Genomic DNA, 13,318 nt, shown 5'->3' with positions numbered 1-13,318 from the left:
TATTATCGCTCCCCCTTTCATATCTTTGCTATAACTCTCGTCCTTCATTAGCGCTGGTGCAAACGCTTCAAATTATTATACCCTGGCTCTCTCGGTCATACCTGTGCATGCACTTGAAACTTACTTTACCAATAAAAGAAGCAAATAGAGAAATAAAATAAAAGTGCTAGCTGGATTAGGCAAACACACTTCATAAAACTGCATTTTCTTTACTATTCTCCCCCGTGTTACAAGCTTAACTGCTCCCTGTGTAATTTCTCCTAACCTGCTGTTCCTGGAAGAGAATTTCATCTACAAGCTCTTTCTGTGTTTTTTCCTAGTCTTTTCTTTCCCTTTTCTTAGATTTGTAACTGTTCCTTTACGTGCTCTACTTAGGCGCCATTAATCTCATTTGAGCTCCGTGTACCTGCTGCTGTTTTCTCCACACCTCATACTGTCTTTTCCCTCTTTCTCTCTTTCTCTGCGGTTGGTGGCTACTTTCCAAAGCGTCTGATGCCCCAATGTTCCTTCGTCTTGTTGTCAGATGTGAATTTGAAAAGCAACAAAATTAACAAGCCTTTACCACTCACACATGGCAGAAGTTTATACTTTAATTTAATGAGCTAAGAAAAGTGTGTTGTGGGGCCCCTACGAGCCATGGTGCTTGCTTCATCATAATTAGGCATGCAGTCATTAGCCACAGCTCTGATTATGGGTCACTGAGGTCAGTTTCAATAATTCCTCAAAAACCTAACCATGCAGTCCCCCCTAATTGTGTAGTTATCTTGCTTTACTGCTGTTTGTGTGATTAGCTGGGAGGAGCTCACTGCAGTATCCTCCCAATAAAAGTGTAGATGGACCGTTCCTTAACTCCTTCTTGCTTCACATACAGATGGCTTGAGGAGGTACAGGGGAGATGCAGGTCTAATAAACAGAATAGAATATCTGCGCCAGGTGTGTTTCTCTGCATTGGTGTCCCATCACAGGCCCACCAGTGTATGTGTGATCTTTGACTCCTGCCAGTTCACAAGCAGGCGGCCAGGAAACGGTTTCAGCCTATCAACCACTGAGGAGATAAAGCCTTTGTATAAGGAATGAGGAAGCAATGAACACATTCAGCCTATCACAGGAGTAGCCCTGAATGTTCCAAATTATAATTTCTTCATGTCACTGTACGTTATTGAGCCCAAGTGGCTCGCCGTGATCGTATAGTGGTTAGTACTCTGCGTTGTGGCTGCAGCAGGCTCGGTTCGAGTCCGAGTCACGGCGATGTGGTTGGCAATGTCACGGCAGTTGGGTTTTTCCTTTACAGAATTCCCAAATGTACCAGTTGTTTTTGTAAAATGTCTATTAAAACAGATCCTTTTCAATATTTAAACGATCTAACGACAAATTATTTAAACACATGATTATAAGATGTAGGTATACTGTACTTACTGACATAAATTATCGTTCTTGAACATATTTGCAGTAAGGGGAGCGGAGCTCTCCCCCAGGCCAATCAGAATGCAGATGAATGCAGTTGCAGTTGAGTGACCTGTGTTGTGGCTGTCTACAGGGAATGAACATATGTAGCTGTCTCGCAGCCCAATCCAGACGTCAATCGAAGACAGGTTTCAATGCAAATAGAGAAGTAAGTGCAGAGAAATGCTCACTCTCTGAAAATGGCATTTATACAATAGTGAGATTAAATCCAACCTCACCAGTAGATAGGATTTATCAATAAATAAATAAAGCTTCTCCTCTCTGATATGGAATTACCCCCCAAAAAGTATAAGGGAATACCCAATGCTAACCTATGAGAGGGGCAGACCTCACAGTAGTGAAAAATGTAATAGACTGTTTGATACTACTAGGACATACAAACTACCACAGTACATGTCTTACCTTTTACTTACATAGCATGATGCCCCTAGGACTACCTAGGGCCTACCTTAGGGGTTACTGATATGTAATAAAATTGGAGTTTAAGGCTTGGAAAGTAGTTTTAAATGCCAAGTCGAAGTGGCAGTACACTGCAGCACAGGCACTGCAGTAGCAGGCTTGAGACAGGTTTGAAATGCTATTTCTTTGGGCGGCACAATCAGTCCCTGGGTATATGGTATACCACTTTACAAGGGGCTTTCAAGTAAATTAAATCTGTCAGTCAGGTATACTCCAATTATACACCTGATTAGGGAAGAAGCACGTGCACTTCAGCACTGATTAGTAGCGATAAAGTGATCAGAGTCCTAAGGCCAACAAAAAGATACAGCAAAATGCGGAGGTGAAAAGCAATAAGGTGGGGTTGGGACCACCTTAAGAATGCAAGGTCTAACAAAAACGAACTAAGGATAACATGAGTAAAACATCAGGTTTCTCTACAGCATTTGGTGAGACAAGTGGGCCTTCTTTTATCTTCCATAAATGCAATCCTTCCTGGACCCCTTTATTATATAGCTCTTCCAGGAAAAAATATAAAGCACTTACAAAGGAGCCTCAAATACTCAAAGATGGTAGACTCCTGTAATATGGGCCATATACTAAAAGCAGCACGAAAACAGAGTGCAATAGGGTCCAAAAAACTTGAGTGACCCATGAGAGTATGCATGCAAGCCTATGGTATTCCAAACTAGAGATATACGCATGCAATTTGTGTTTTTACGAGAGAATGTGCCTGCTGAAAAAAACATTATTTTTTAAAAGTGCATTGCAGAATATCAGGAATTTGCTGTGGGACACCTTGAAAACTTGCATACAGATTATGTGCACACACCTTACAGTCAGTTGTTGTGGCCGAGTGGTTAAGGCGATGGACTAGAAATCCATTGGGGTCTCCCCGCGCAGGTTCGAATCCTGCCGACAACGAGAATCTTTTTAACATCGGCTACAATTTCAGAAGTTAACCTTTAGTATTTCTTCCATGTCAGTTTTATAAATAGGTGGCTTATTTTGGTGTCACTATTGCCATATCACATATTTATTATCGCTCCCCCTTTCATATCTTTGCTATAACTCTCGTCCTTCATTAGCGCTGGTGCAAACGCTTCAAATTATTATACCCTGGCTCTCTCGGTCATACCTGTGCATGCACTTGAAACTTACTTTACCAATAAAAGAAGCAAATAGAGAAATAAAATAAAAGTGCTAGCTGGATTAGGCAAACACACTTCATAAAACTGCATTTTCTTTTCTATTCTCCCCCGTGTTACAAGCTTAACTGCTCCCTGTGTAATTTCTCCTAACCTGCTGTTCCTGGAAGAGAATTTCATCTACAAGCTCTTTCTGTGTTTTTTCCTAGTCTTTTCTTTCCCTTTTCTTAGATTTGTAACTGTTCCTTTACGTGCTCTACTGAGGCGCCATTAATCTCATTTGAGCTCCTTGTACCTGCTGCTGTTTTCTCCACACCTCATACTGTCTTTTCCCTCTTTCTCTCTTTCTCTGCGGTTGGTGGCTACTTTCCAAAGCGTCTGATGCCCCAATGTTCCTTCGTCTTGTTGTCAGACGTGAATTTGAAAAGCAACAAAATTAACAAGCCTTTACCACTCACACATGGCAGAAGTTTATACTTTAATTCAATGAGCTAAGAAAAGTGTGTTGTGGGGCCCCTACGAGCCATGGTGCTTGCTTCATCATAATTAGGCATGCAGTCATTAGCCACAGCTCTGATTATGGGTCACTGAGGTCAGTTTCAATAATTCCTCAAAAACCTAACCATGCAGTCCCCCCTAACTGTGTAGTTATCTTGCTTTACTGCTGTTTGTGTGATTAGCTGGGAGGAGCTCACGGCAGCATCCTCCCAATAAAAGTGTAGATGGACCGTTCCTTAACTCTTTCTTGCTTCACATACAGATGGCTTGAGGAGGTACAGGGGAGATGCAGGTCTAATAAACAGAATAGAATATCTGCGCCAGGTTTGTTTCTCTGCATTGGTGTCCCATCACAGGCCCACCAGTGTATGTGTGATCTTTGACTCCTGCCAGTTCACAAGCAGGCGGCCAGGAAACGGTTTCAGCCTATCAACCACTGAGGAGATAAAGCCTTTGTATAAGGAATGAGGAAGCAATGAACACATTCAGCCTATCACAGGAGTAGCCCTGAGTGTTCCGAATTATAATTTCTTCATGTCACTGTACGTTATTGAGCCCAAGTAGCTCGCCGTGATCGTATAGTGGTTAGTACTCTGCGTTGTGGCCGCAGCAACCTCGGTTCGAATCCGAGTCACGGCATTGTGGTTGGCAATGTCACGGCAGTTGGGTTTTTCCTTTACAGAACTCCCAAATGTACCAGTTGTTTTTGTAAAATGTCTATTAAAAACAGATCCTTTTCAATATTTAAACGATCTAACGACAAATTATTTAAACACACATGATTATAAGATGTAGGTATACTGTACTTACTGACATAAATTATCGTTCTTGAACATATTTGCGGTAAGGGGAGCGGAGCTCTCCCCCAGGCCAATCAGAATGCAGATGAATGCAGTTGCAGTTGAGTGACCTGTGTTGTGGCTGTCTACAGGGAATGCACATATGTAGCTGTCCCGCAGCCCAATCCAGACGTCAATCGAAGACAGGTTTCAATGCAAATAGAGCAGTAAGTGCAGAGAAATGCTCACTCTCTAAAAATGGCATTTATACAATAGTAAGATTAAATCCAACCTCACCAGTAGATAGGATTTATCAATAAATAAATAAAGCTTCTCCTCTCTGATATGGAATTACCCCCCAAAAAGTATAAGGGAATACCCAATGCTAACCTATGAGAGGGGCAGACCTCACAGTAGTGAAAAATGTAATAGACTGTTTGATACTACTAGGACATACAAACTACCACAGTACATGTCTTACCTTTTACTTACATAGCATGATGCCCCTAGGACTACCTAGAGCCTACCTTAGGGGTTACTGATATGTAATAAAATTGGAGTTTAAGGCTTGGCAAGTAGTTTTAAATGCCAAGTCGTAGTGGCAGTACACTGCAGCACAGGCACTGCAGTAGCAGGCTTGAGACAGGTTTGAAATGCTATTTCTTTGGGCGGCACAATCAGTCCCTGGGTATATGGTATACCACTTTACAAGGGGCTTTCAAGTAAATTAAATCTGTGAGTCAGGTATAATCCAATTATACACATGATTAGGGAAGAAGCACGTGCACTTCAGCACTGATTAGTAGCGATAAAGTGATCAGAGTCCTAAGGCCAACAAAAAGATACAGCAAAATGCGGAGGTGAAAAGCAATAAGGTGGGGTTGGGACCACCTTAAGAATGCAAGGTCTAACAAAAACGAACTAAGGATAACATGAGTAAAACATCAGGTTTCTCTACAGCATTTGGTGAGACAAGTGGGCCTTCTTTTATCTTCCATAAATGCAATCCTTCCTGGACCCCTTTATTATATAGCTCTTCCAGGAAAAAATATAAAGCACTTACAAAGGAGCCTCAAATACTCAAAGATGGTAGACTTCTGTAATATGGGCCATATACTAAAAGCAGCACTAAAACAGAGTGCAATAGGGTCCAAAAAACTTGAGTGACCCATGAGAGTATGCATGCAAGCCTATGGTATTCCAAACTAGAGATATACGCATGCAATTTTTGTTTTTACGAGAGAATGTGCCTGCTGAAAAAAACATTATTTTTTAAAAGTGCATTGCAGAATATCAGGAATTTGCTGTGGGACACCTTGAAAACTTGCATACAGATTATGTGCACACACCTTACAGTAAGTTGTTGTGGCCGAGTGGTTAAGGCGATGGACTAGAAATCCATTAGGGTCTCCCCGCGCAGGTTCGAATCCTGCCGACAACGAGAATCTTTTTAACATCGGCTACAATTTCAGAAGTTAACCTTTAGTATTTCTTCCATGTCAGTTTTATAAATAGGTGGCTTATTTTGGTGTCACTATTGCCATATCACATATTTATTATCGCTCCCCCTTTCATATCTTTGCTATAACTCTCGTCCTTCATTAGCGCTGGTGCAAACGCTTCAAATTATTATACCCTGGCTCTCTCGGTCATACCTGTGCATGCACTTGAAACTTACTTTACCAATAAAAGAAGCAAATAGAGAAATAAAATAAAAGTGCTAGCTGGATTAGGCAAACACACTTCATAAAACTGCATTTTCTTTTCTATTCTCCCCCGTGTTACAAGCTTAACTGCTCCCTGTGTAATTTCTCCTAACCTGCTTTTCCTGGAAGAGAATTTCATCTACAAGCTCTTTCTGTGTTTTTTCCTAGTCTTTTCTTTCCCTTTTCTTAGATTTGTAACTGTTCCTTTACGTGCTCTATTTAGCCGCCATTAATCTCATTGGAGCTCCCTGTACCTGCTGCTGTTTTCTCCACACCTCATACTGCCTTTTCCCTCTTTCTCTCTTTCTCTGCGGTTGGTGGCTACTTTCCAAAGCGTCTGATGCCCCAATGTTCCTTCGTCTTGTTGTCAGGCGTGAATTTGAAAAGCAACAAAATTAACAAGCCTTTACCACTCACACATGGCAGAAGTTTATACTTTAATTCAATGAGCTAAGAAAAGTGTGTTGTGGGGCCCCTACGAGCCATGGTGCTTGCTTCATCATAATTAGGCATGCAGCCATTAGCCACATCTCTGATTATGGGTCACTGAGGTCAGTTTCAATAATTCCTCAAAAACCTAACCATGCAGTCCCCCCTAACTGTGTAGTTATCTTGCTTTACTGCTGTTTGTGTGATTAGCTGGGAGGAGCTCACGGCAGCATCCTCCCAAATAAAAGTGTAGATGGACCGTTCCTTAACTCTTTCTTGCTTCACATACAGATGGCTTGAGGAGGTACAGGGGAGATGCAGGTCTAATAAACAGAATAGAATATCTGCGCCAGGTGTGTTTCTCTGCATTGGTGTCCCATCACAGGCCCACCAGTGTATGTGTGATCTTTGACTCCTGCCAGTTCACAAGCAGGCGGCCAGGAAACGGTTTCAGCCTATCAACCACTGAGGAGATAAAGCCTTTGTATAAGGAATGAGGAAGCAATGAACACATTCAGCCTATCACAGGAGTAGCCCTGAGTGTTCCGAATTATAATTTCTTCATGTCACTGTACGTTATTGAGCCCAAGTAGCTCGCCGTGATCGTATAGTGGTTAGTACTCTGCGTTGTGGCCGCAGCAACCTCGGTTCGAATCCGAGTCACGGCATTGTGGTTGGCAATGTCACGGCAGTTGGGTTTTTCCTTTACAGAATTCCCAAATGTACCAGTTGTTTTTGTAAAATGTCTATTAAAAACAGATCCTTTTCAATATTTAAACGATCTAACAACAAATTATTTAAACACACATGATTATAAGATGTAGGTATACTGTACTTACTGACATAAATTATCGTTCTTGAACATATTTGCGGTAAGGGGAGCGGAGCTCTCCCCCAGGCCAATCAGAATGCAGATGAATGCAGTTGCAGTTGAGTGACCTGTGTTGTGGCTGTCTACAGGGAATGCACATATGTAGCTGTCTCGCAGCCCAATCCAGACGTCAATCGAAGACAGGTTTCAATGCAAATAGAGCAGTAAGTGCAGAGAAATGCTCACTCTCTAAAAATGGCATTTATACAATAGTAAGATTAAATCCAACCTCACCAGTAGATAGGATTTATCAATAAATAAATAAAGCTTCTCCTCTCTGATATGGAATTACCCCCCAAAAAGTATAAGGGAATACCCAATGCTAACCTATGAGAGGGGCAGACCTCACAGTAGTGAAAAATGTAATAGACTGTTTGATACTACTAGGACATACAAACTACCACAGTACATGTCTTACCTTTTACTTACATAGCATGATGCCCCTAGGACTACCTAGGGCCTACCTTAGGGGTTACTGATATGTAATAAAATTGGAGTTTAAGGCTTGGCAAGTAGTTTTAAATGCCAAGTCGAAGTGGCAGTACACTGCAGCACAGGCACTGCAGTAGCAGGCTTGAGACAGGTTTGAAATGCTATTTCTTTGGGCGGCACAATCAGTCCCTGGGTATATGGTATACCACTTTACAAGGGGCTTTCAAGTAAATTAAATCTGTCAGTCAGGTATACTCCAATTATACACATGATTAGGGAAGAAGCACGTGCACTTCAGCACTGATTAGTAGCGATAAAGTGATCAGAGTCCTAAGGCCAACAAAAAGATACAGCAAAATGCGGAGGTGAAAAGCAATAAGGTGGGGTTGGGACCACCTTAAGAATGCAAGGTCTAACAAAAACGAACTAAGGATAATATGAGTAAAACATCAGGTTTCTCTACAGCATTTGGTGAGACAAGTGGGCCTTCTTTTATCTTCCATAAATGCAATCCTTCCCGGACCCCTTTATTATATAGCTCTTCAAGGAAAAAATATAAAGCACTTACAAAGGAGCCTCAAATACTCAAAGATGGTAGACTTCTTTAATATGGGACATATACTAAAAGCAGCACGAAAACAGAGTGCAATAGGGTCCAAAAAACTTGAGTGACCCATGAGAGTATGCATGCAAGCCTATGGTATTCCAAACTAGAGATATACGCATGCAATTTTTGTTTTTAGGAGAGAATGTGCCTGCTGAAAAAAACATTATTTTTAAAAAGTGCATTGCAGAATATCAGGAATTTGCTGTGGAACACCTTGAAAACTTGCATACAGATTATATGCACATACCTTGCAGTCAGTTGTTGTGGCCGAGTGGTTAAGGCGATGGACTAGAAATCCATTGGGGTCTCCCCGCGCAGGTTCGAATCCTGCCGACAACGAGAATCTTTTTAACATCGGCTACAATTTCAGAAGTTAACCTTTAGTATTTCTTCCATGTCAGTTTTATAAATAGGTGGCTTATTTTGGTGTCACTATTGCCATATCACATATTTATTATCGCTCCCCCTTTCATATCTTTGCTATAACTCTCGTCCTTCATTAGCGCTGGTGCAAACGCTTCAAATTATTATACCCTGGCTCTCTCGGTCATACCTGTGCATGCACTTGAAACTTACTTTACCAATAAAAGAAGCAAATAGAGAAATAAAATAAAAGTGCTAGCTGGATTAGGCAAACACACTTCATAAAACTGCATTTTCTTTTCTATTCTCCCCCGTGTTACAAGCTTAACTGCTCCCTGTGTAATTTCTCTTAACCTGCTGTTCCTGGAAGAGAATTTCATCTACAAGCTCTTTCTGTGTTTTTTCCTAGTCTTTTCTTTCCCTTTTCTTAGATTTGTAACTGTTCCTTTACGTGCTCTATTTAGGCGCCATTAATCTCATTTGAGCTCCTTGTACCTGCTGCTGTTTTCTCCACACCTCATACTGTCTTTTCCCTCTTTCTCTTTTTCTCTGCGGTTGGTGGCTACTTTCCAAAGCGTCTGATGCCCCAATGTTCCTTCGTCTTGTTGTCAGACGTGAATTTGAAAAGCAACAAAATTAACAAGCCTTTACCACTCACACATGGCAGAAGTTTATACTTTAATTCAATGAGCTAAGAAAAGTGTGTTGTGGGGCCCCTACGAGCCATGGTGCTTGCTTCATCATAATTAGGCATGCAGTCATTAGCCACAGCTCTGATTATGGGTCACTGAGGTCAGTTTCAATAATTCCTCAAAAACCTAACCATGCAGTCCCCCCTAACTGTGTAGTTATCTTGCTTTACTGCTGTTTGTGTGATTAGCTGGGAGGAGCTCACGGCAGCATCCTCCCAATAAAAGTGTAGATGGACCGTTCCTTAACTCTTTCTTGCTTCACATACAGATGGCTTGAGGAGGTACAGGGGAGATGCAGGCCTAATAAACAGAATAGAATATCTGCGCCAGGTGTGTTTCTCTGCATTGGTGTCCCATCACAGGCCCACCAGTGTATGTGTGATCTTTGACTCCTGCCAGTTCACAAGCAGGCGGCCAGGAAACGGTTTCAGCCTATCAACCACTGAGGAGATAAAGCCTTTGTATAAGGAATGAGGAAGCAATGAACACATTCAGCCTATCACAGGAGTAGCCCTGAGTGTTCCGAATTATAATTTCTTCATGTCACTGTACGTTATTGAGACCAAGTAGCTCGCCGTGATCGTATAGTGGTTAGTACTCTGCGTTGTGGCCGCAGTAACCTCGGTTCGAATCCGAGTCACGGCATTGTGGTTGGCAATGTCACGGCAGTTGGGTTTTTCCTTTACAGAATTCCCAAATGTACCAGTTGTTTTTGTAAAATGTCTATTAAAAACAGATCCTTTTCAATATTTAAACAATCTAACAACAAATTATTTAAACACACATGATTATAAGATGTAGGTATACTGTACTTACTGACATAAATTATCGTTCTTGAACATATTTGCGGTAAGGGGAGCGGAGCTCTCCCCCAGGCCAATCAGAATGCAGATGAATGCAGTTGCAGTTGAGTGACCTGTGTTGTGGCTGTCTACAGGGAATGCACATATGTAGCTGTCTCGCAGCCGAATCCAGACGTCAATCGAAGACAGGTTTCAATGCAAATAGAGCAGTAAGTGCAGAGAAATGCTCACTCTCTAAAAATGGCATTTATACAATAGTAAGATTAAATCCAACCTCACCAGTAGATAGGATTTATCAATAAATAAATAAAGCTTCTCCTCTCTGATATGGAATTACCCCCCAAAAAGTATAAGGGAATACCCAATGCTAACCTATGAGAGGGGCAGACCTCACAGTAGTGAAAAATGTAATAGACTGTTTGATACTACTAGGACATACAAACTACCACAGTACATGTCTTACCTTTTACTTACATAGCATGATGCCCCTAGGACTACCTAGGGCCTACCTTAGGGGTTACTGATATGTAATAAAATTGGAGTTTAAGGCTTGGCAAGTAGTTTTAAATGCCAAGTCGAAGTGGCAGTACACTGCAGCACAGGCACTGCAGTAGCAGGCTTGAGACAGGTTTGAAATGCTATTTCTTTGGGTGGCACAATCAGTCCCTGGGTATATGGTATACCTCTTTACAAGGGGCTTTCAAGTAAATTAAATCTGTCAGTCAGGTATACTCCAATTATACACATGATTAGGGAAGAAGCACGTGCACTTCAGCACTGATTAGTAGCGATAAAGTGATCAGAGTCCTAAGGCCAACAAAAAGATACAGCAAAATGCGGAGGTGAAAAGCAATAAGGTGGGGTTGGGACCACCTTAAGAATGCAAGGTCTAACAAAAACGAACTAAGGATAACATGAGTAAAACATCAGGTTTCTCTACAGCATTTGGTGAGACAAGTGGGCCTTCTTTTATCTTCCATAAATGCAATCCTTCCCGGACCCCTTTATTATATAGCTCTTCAAGGAAAAAATATAAAGCACTTACAAAGGAGCCTCAAATACTCAAAGATGGTACACTTCTTTAATATGGGACATATACTAAAAGCAGCACGAAAACAGAGTGCAATAGGGTCCAAAAAACTTGAGTGACCCATGAGAGTATGCATGCAAGCCTATGGTATTCCAAACTAGAGATATACGCATGCAATTTTTGTTTTTAGGAGAGAATGTGCCTGCTGAAAAAAACATTATTTTTAAAAAGTGCATTGCAGAATATCAGGAATTTGCTGTGGGACACCTTGAAAACTTGCATACAGATTATGTGCACAGACCTTGCAGTCAGTTGTTGTGGCCGAGTGGTTAAGGAGATGGACTAGAAAGCCATTGGGGTCTCCCCGCGCAGGTTCGAATCCTGCCGACAACGAGAATCTTTTTAACATCGGCTACAATTTCAGAAATTAACCTTTAGTATTTCTTCCATGTCAGTTTTATAAATAGGTGGCTTATTTTGGTGTCACTATTGCCATATCACATATTTATTATCGCTCCCCCTTTCATATCTTTGCTATAACTCTCGTCCTTCATTAGCGCTGGTGCAAACGCTTCAAATTATTATACCCTGCCTCTCTCGGTCATACCTGTGCATGAACTTGAAACTTACTTTACCAATAAAATAAGCAAATAGAGAAATAAAATAAAAGTGCTAGCAGGATTAGGCAAACACACTTCATAAAACTGCATTTTCTTTTCTATTCTCCCCCGTGTTACAAGCTTAACTGCTCCCTGTGTAATTTCTCTTAACCTGCTGTTCCTGGAAGAGAATTTCATCTACAAGCTCTTTCTGTGTTTGTTCCTAGTCTTTTCTTTCCCTTTTCTTAGATTTGTAACTCTTCCTTTACGTGCTCTATTTAGGCGCCATTAATCTCATTTGAGCTCCTTGTACCTTCTGCTGTTTTCTCCACACCTCATACTGTCTTTTCCCTCTTTCTCTCTTTCTCTGCGGTTGGTGGCTACTTTCCAAAGCGTCTGATGCCCCAATGTTCCTTCGTCTTGTTGTCAGACGTGAATTTGAAAAGCAACAAAATTAACAAGCCTTTACCACTCACACATGGCAGAAGTTTATACTTTAATTCAATGAGCTAAGAAAAGTGTGTTGTGGGGCCCCTACGAGCCATGGTGCTTGCTTCATCATAATTAGGCATGCAGTCATTAGCCACAGCTCTGATTATGGGTCACTGATGTCAGTTTCAATAATTCCTCAAAAACCTAACCATGCAGTCCCCCCTAACTGTGTAGTTATCTTGCTTTACTGCTGTTTGTGTGATTAGCTGGGAGGAGCTCACGGCAGCATCCTCCCAATAAAAGTGTAGATGGACCGTTCCTTAACTCTGTCTTGCTTCACATACAGATGGCTTGAGGAGGTACAGGGGAGATGCAGGTCTAATAAACAGAATAGAATATCTGCGCCAGGTGTGTTTCTCTGCATTGGTGTCCCATCACAGGCCCACCAGTGTATGTGTGATCTTTGACTCCTGCCAGTTCACAAGCAGGCGGCCAGGAAACGGTTTCAGCCTATCAACCACTGAGGAGATAAAGCCTTTGTATAAGGAATGAGGAAGCAATGAACACATTCAGCCTATCACAGGAGTAGCCCTGAGTGTTCCGAATTATAATTTCTTCATGTCACTGTACGTTATTGAGCCCAAGTAGCTCGCCGTGATCGTATAGTTGTTAGTACTCTGCGTTGTGGCCGCAGCAACCTCGGTTCGAATCCGAGTCACGGCATTTTGGTTGGCAATGTCACGGCAGTTGGGTTTTTCCTTTACAGAATTCCCAAATGTACCAGTTGTTTTTGTAAAATGTCTATTAAAAACAGATCCTTTTCAATATTTAAACGATCTAACAACAAATTATTTAAACACACATGATTATAAGATGTAGGTATACTGTACTTACTGACATAAATTATCGTTCTTGAACATATTTGCGGTAAGGGGAGCGGAGCTCTCCCCCAGGCCAATCAGAATGCAGATGAATGCAGTTGCAGTTGAGTGACCTGTGTTGTGGCTGTCTACAGGGAATGCACATA

The 13,318-nt window shown here is 41.6% G+C and overlaps 6 non-coding genes across 6 annotated transcripts; all 6 read left to right on the top strand.

The window, feature by feature from the left end:
- The first annotated feature begins 2,744 nt into the window (after positions 1–2,744).
- TRNAS-AGA (transfer RNA serine (anticodon AGA)) lies at positions 2,745–2,826 on the top strand. The gene has a single exon. It is a non-coding gene; the product is annotated as a tRNA-Ser (tRNA).
- Positions 2,827–4,115: 1,289 nt separating this feature from the next.
- On the top strand, positions 4,116–4,187 carry TRNAH-GUG (transfer RNA histidin (anticodon GUG)). The gene has a single exon. It is a non-coding gene; the product is annotated as a tRNA-His (tRNA).
- Positions 4,188–5,686: 1,499 nt separating this feature from the next.
- On the top strand, positions 5,687–5,768 carry TRNAS-AGA (transfer RNA serine (anticodon AGA)). Its single transcript has one exon. It is a non-coding gene; the product is annotated as a tRNA-Ser (tRNA).
- Positions 5,769–7,058: 1,290 nt separating this feature from the next.
- On the top strand, positions 7,059–7,130 carry TRNAH-GUG (transfer RNA histidin (anticodon GUG)). The gene has a single exon. It is a non-coding gene; the product is annotated as a tRNA-His (tRNA).
- A 1,499-nt stretch (positions 7,131–8,629) lies between these two features.
- Positions 8,630–8,711, top strand: TRNAS-AGA (transfer RNA serine (anticodon AGA)). The gene has a single exon. It is a non-coding gene; the product is annotated as a tRNA-Ser (tRNA).
- A 1,289-nt stretch (positions 8,712–10,000) lies between these two features.
- TRNAH-GUG (transfer RNA histidin (anticodon GUG)) lies at positions 10,001–10,072 on the top strand. The gene has a single exon. It is a non-coding gene; the product is annotated as a tRNA-His (tRNA).
- Positions 10,073–13,318: the final 3,246 nt, after the last annotated feature.

This window comes from Lissotriton vulgaris, chromosome 1_1, assembly GCF_964263255.1.
Source record: "Lissotriton vulgaris chromosome 1_1, aLisVul1.2, whole genome shotgun sequence".
NCBI lineage: Eukaryota > Metazoa > Chordata > Amphibia > Caudata > Salamandridae > Lissotriton > Lissotriton vulgaris.
This window is presented reverse-complemented; position numbering and strand designations above follow the sequence as displayed.